Source organism: Diceros bicornis, chromosome 35 (assembly GCF_020826845.1).
Source record: "Diceros bicornis minor isolate mBicDic1 chromosome 35, mDicBic1.mat.cur, whole genome shotgun sequence".
NCBI classification, from domain to species: domain Eukaryota; kingdom Metazoa; phylum Chordata; class Mammalia; order Perissodactyla; family Rhinocerotidae; genus Diceros; species Diceros bicornis.
Window position 1 is genome coordinate 16,029,358 of NC_080774.1, and position 6,048 is coordinate 16,035,405.

The window sequence follows — 6,048 nt, forward strand, 5'->3', positions numbered from 1 at the left end:
AAATTTCAGGGATCCCCTCCACTTCCTCATACAATATCACTCTCCAGTTCTGCTCTACCAAGGCAACTACACTTACTGCTTTGGGCTGTCTTTTCTGACTTTTATCTCCAAATTTCAAATAACATACTAATACTGCTATTGATTGGGTTATCAATTATAAGCATTATCTATATTTCTATTTGGAAGAAAAGAATTTAATTCTCCTACATCGTGAATCCCCCCAGTCTCTCTCTCTCTTTATATGTGTACGTATACATATACATGTAGAGAGAGAGATCCCATTCTTCCATATAATATCTCAATTTTTGTTTAAACTTATATTTAGTATTAACATTATTAGAACCTTGTAAATAATGTTCATTCCTTAGCTAAGTATTGTACCATGATTACATGTCCTTTCTTTTTATTTATCTTCTAACCTTTTATTTTTCCTGGAGATAATAATTGCCTTTTGTTTTTATCTACTATGTACCTACCATTAGCCAGCCCTGGTGGTCTAGTGGTTAAGATTCACTGCTCTCACCACCGCAGCCCGGGTCAGGGAACCACACCACCCATCTGTGGGTTGTCATACTGCGTGTTGCTGTGATGCTGAAAGCTATGTCACTGGGATTTCAAATACTAGTGGGGTCACCCATGGTGGACAGGTTTCAGCAGCGCTTCCAGACTGACAGACTAGGAAGAGGACCTGGCCACCCACTTCCAAAAAAATTGGCCATAAATACCCTGTGAAGAGCAGTGGAGCATTGTGTTACACAGCATCAGAAGATGAGAGGATGGGACAGAAAGACAGGGCAGGGTTCCGCTCTGCTGTACAGAGGGTTGCCAGGAGTCGGAATCGACTCCAAGGAACTAGCAACAGAAAACCTACCGTTAGTTCTTCCTAAAACCTACAGCTATAACACAAAAACCTTGGTACTATTTTTCCACATGCTCAAATGCATCACGTAATCGCCCACTTCTCCCTTCCTTTCTTCCCTTCTCCCTCCTCTCTCTCTCTGTCCTCCATCCTCTCTCCCTCCCTCCGTTTTCTCTCTCCCTTTCTTTTCCTTCCTTCCTTTCTCTCTTCTTCTCCTTCCACTCTTCCTCCTCCTCTCCATCTCCTTCTTGCTCCCTCTTCCTTCTCTTTTCCTGGATTCTCCATTCTCATCCTTCAAAATGAACTGGTTTCTTTTCAGGCGTGACACACGGCTGTTGACTTGGGATTTGCCTTTGTAATTATGCTGGGGCTCACTTACTTCTCTCCTGAGTTGAGTACCTGGACCCCTTGTCACTCTTTTCGATTACTCGCTTGTTTTGCCAGAACTTTTAGTAGCTTTTTGAGAAAGGTGCTTAGGAAATATTGGCTATTTTGCAGATGAAAGCAAAATGTCTTTCTTCCTTAATTGATAGTTTTTCTAGGCATACAAGTCAAGATTGAGAATAGTGTTGACTATGAATTTTGAAGGCATTGATGCATTTACTTCAATTTTCCAATGTCGCTGTGAGCAGATTGATGCCATTCAGATTCTTGTTCCTTGGTACGTGACCTGTGCTTATTATTATTATTATTATCATTATTATTATTATTACTACTACTACTACTACTACTGAGGAAGATTCACCCTGAGCTAACATCTGTGCCAATCTTCCTCTATTCTGTGTGTGGGTCGCTGCCACAGCACGGCTGCTGATGAGTGGTGTAGGTCCCCGCCTGGGAACCGAACCTGGGCTGCCCAAGTGAAGCACACCAAACGTATGGGGCTGGCCCCTGTGCGTTTTAAAAATTTCTTTTTCTCTGGATGCTTTTATGATATTTTTATCACTTCTGTTTTATTTTTTATTTTTTTATAATTTTTATTTATTTATTTTTTCCCCCAAAGCCCCAGTAGATAGCTGTACGTCATAGCTGCACGTCCTTCTAGTTGCTGTATGTGGAACGCAGCCTCAGCATGGCCGGAGAAGCAGTGCGTCGGTGCGCGCCCGGGATCCGAACCCGGGCTGCCAGCAGCGGAGCGCACGCACTTAACTGCTAAGCCACGGGGCCGGCCCTATCACTTCTGTTTTAAAAGATCACAATGGTATGACTTGGTGTGGATTTTTTTTCCTTTTCATGATAGACTCTCAATAGACCCTCTTAATCTGGAATCTCATGTCCTGTAGTTCTTGGATATTGTCTTGTACTATTCATTTGATGAGCTCACTCACTCCACTTTTTCATATTTTCTCTTTCTAGAGCTCCTTTTTTTTCAGATTTTGAATCTTTCATACTAAGTCTGTAATATCTTTACTTCTTCTCTTCTGTTTTCCAGCTCTTCATTTTTTGTTCTACTTTTTGGGAGATTTCTTCAACTTTACCTCACAACCTTCATATTGACTTTTTTAGCAGTATAGTTTATTTTCTTCTATTGTTAATCTTTTTAAGTTATAAAATATAGTATACACATTGAAAAGTGCACAAAACAAATATGTAGCCTCAATGATTTATCATAAAACAAATACCCATATTCTTTTAAATTGTCTCAATAACTCATTCTTAACTTTTCTTGTTCCTTTTGATAGTACCCTTTTCTTGTTTCATGGATGTAATATCTTAACTCAAAAAGGGAATTATGTGTTCTTTTGTTTTTATTTTACTTTATTTTTCTCCTCCTATGTCATCTCTGTTTTCTCCAAGTTTCTTATTTCTGTTGGTTAACTTTGGTGCCTATCTTTTCATGTTAGAGATTTTTCTTAAATGTTGGCTAACCGTTATATTTCCTGACATGTTTATAAGTCAAAAAAACTAGAAAGCTAATTGGAATTTTTGCTTATGAGCAGAATTTTTCAACCAGCAGATTTTACAAAAGACAAAAGATAGGAATCTGTCCCATCTTTCTAGCAGGGAGGAGGTCACCCAAACTTCAGCACCACAGGGCCTGGTGCATAGTTCGTTCTCAACAGTTGTTATTATAATCTTAACTCCTGTGTTGTTTATATTAGTGAAAAATTGGAACTTTGAAGCCTCTAACTTTTTATTATGAAAATTTTGAAAATACATAAAAGAAAAATATAATGAATCCCATGTCCCCATCATATTTGGCTAAGCTTGTTTCATCTATACCCCACCCTCTGGAGGATTTTAAAGTAAATCCCTGACGTCAGATAGCTTTGTTTGGAAACAGGAAGCCCTCTTTGACAACTTGCCTTTGCACATGGGAGGAATCCCTCTGGTTGTAACTCAGGATCGTGGTAACTCTCATCCTCCAGTTACCCCTGGTTCCAGGAGTAGCTCTCAGTCTCCCGCTATAATGCTAGGCCAACCCCTCCAATGACTTTGGGCTCAATCCATAGAACATTATTTGGAATATTAGCCCCAAGGAAATAATTAGTTTTAGCAGAACCAAGACCTATCCTCACCAGGTCTTGTCCCTTGAGGAATGAGGACAAAGGCAATCCTGCCAGCAGAACTTGAGGAGGCTATACTGTCCTCAGGAAAGCCTCTGGTACCATGGCAGCAGGTGATGAGATGTTTAAAGCTAAATTCTCAGAAGGAAACTTAAACCAAGTTTTGTAAAGCTTAATCTGCAGTGCCACTTTGCACAATCCCCTTTACCTCTCCTGTCACTATAGCAACCCACATCCCAGAATAAGTCGTAAACACATTGTCAGAAGAGACAAAAGGAGCAAGCCTGAAAATGCAGACTTCACTCCCCATCATTCTCAATTCCTTGATGCTTTCTTCTTGTAGGTTCTAGGCATCTTGTGATCCACAATACCTACTATTGGTGTCTGGAAACAGCTCCAGATGAATCAGGATGCTCATAACATCTTGGCATCAGGCCAGTTCACACCCAAATTTCCCAGTGTCCTGCACCCAGTGGCATTGCATGAATCTTAGGAATTTCAGCTCAGACTTTCCAACCTATTAATAGTGGTCAACCCACAAGGCAGAGCTTCTAAACCAGTACTTCTCAAATTATCTGTCGTGAAAGACTAATTCTTTTTCCCAATCCTTCATAAGCCAATACTTGTGGTCTATACTCTGCTCAACAAGATGAGTCTACTTATCAGACACTCGGACTTTGTAGAAATGTTAAATTGCTCTATAAGTTTCTAAATGCTTATGCTTGATTTCTGTTCTTATCTCATTGTGGCAAATAACAAACAGTTCATGAACCAGCATAGCCGCTATCAGTGTTTTCTGCCATTCATGGATAGAGTGGGCATCCACCATGGGTCCATGCTGTCCAGCATCTATTTCCTTTCCTCACTCCTTCCCAACAGCTCTTAATTCCCATCTGGGGACCCACATCACTCTGGGGAAGATGACATCATCCCTGGCTGCAGGCATGGGACATGTGACACAGGAGACGCCAATCAGTGCATTCCATCCCACTGCCCTCGGTGATGGATTCTGGGGTTGGCATGTGATCCAAAATGGAGTGAATCTCAAAACACTTCCTTGGAATATTGGGGAAAAGATACTCTCTTCCGCTGAACTTGTGTGTGTGTGAGACCTGGATCTGCAGCAGCTAATTTTGCGACCACGAGGCAAGGCTTCCTGAGCACAAGAACACAGAGGATGGCAGATCTGAGAAAATTGTGGAGAAATAACATCATAACCCAGGTCATGAACCTCTGGACCAAAACGTGCCACAGCCCATCTTATTTCTGAACATGTCTCTTTTTGTTAAGCCGGGTTGAAGTGGATTTTCTGTCCCTGGTAACTGAAGGCTTCCTTTTCCATTCCTTGGTTTCATGCATTTGTTTTCAACAAGCACCTAGTAAGTATCTACCGTGTGCCAGACACTGTGTTAGATCTAGGAAGAGTACTTCTCCCAGAGCTTGTGAAATGAGTCCGGTGATGGGTGGCTAATATAGCTGGAAGCATTCATAGATAGCATCTGGCTCACTTCAAGAGTCTTGTGTAATTTTATGATAATATTTAAAGCACAGATGTTTACAATTCCTTTGCAAATTATTGACTTTGCAATTAAAAAATAGAGCGATTTTCAGGTTATCCCTAGAAGGGCAGCCTGACTTCCTTGTATTACAATACCTGCTAATTTCACAATCTTTGCCATTTTTGCCTACCATCTATCCGTTTTTATTTTAATATTTTTAAATTGATTCACTTACAGAACTTAAAGGTATTTCAAGAAGAAACTTCTATAATACCACTATAAATGGAAACTAGTACCCCTATACATGAATACAAAGTAATCATAAAATAAATACAGTGAAATTATAAAATGTTACTAAATTCTGAGTATTGTGACTTGATCAAGTCCCTGACACTATTGACGACACTTTCTTTCGTGAAGGAGGAAGTTAGCAAATGTTCAAAAAGTGTTAAAGACGTGAGCACCAAAACTGAGGCTTTTCTCCTTGTTCAGATTAAAGGGATTGAAAGGAAATTGAAAAAAGGATCAATTTCTCACCAAGAAATCCATTGTTATTTAATGCTGCCTCTGTGCATAACCACAAATTATCCCCTTTGCACAAAATATGTTACCCTCACCACTCTTTGAGAAACACTCTTCCGGCTAAATCCCATTTCATAGCTGAGCAAACTGAAGCCCAGAGGGGCAATGGGACCCTCCCAAGGCTTCCTGATTCCCAGCCTGGACGGCTCCCCAGTATTCAATATTTGATTATTTTCATTGAATTCATATTGTGATTACTTTCTAATGATGGCAAGTGAGTCTGGTTTTTTATTCATGGTAATGATATCAAATTTCCTTTTGCAATAAGCTTTGGTTGCTGTTAAAACTTCCCACTGTTGAGACCAACTTGAAACAAGACCCTTAATGCCGGTGGTTCTGTGTCCAACCCCCTTCCCGCCACCACCATCCTACCTCCTGAAGCAAAGGCAGACACCGAGGACTTCCAGCATCCTCCACTGTGGTGGAATCCAGACATGCACCATGATTTGAGTCCTTCCCTCTCCAAGTCTGGAGGGAAAAATAGAAGCTGGGATGCAAAAATTCTTCTAAAGGAAAGTCTCTCACTATTGACTAGACTATTTGGGACTAGACAATCCTTTGTTGTGAAGGCTGCCCTGTGCATTGTAGGGTGCTGAAGAGC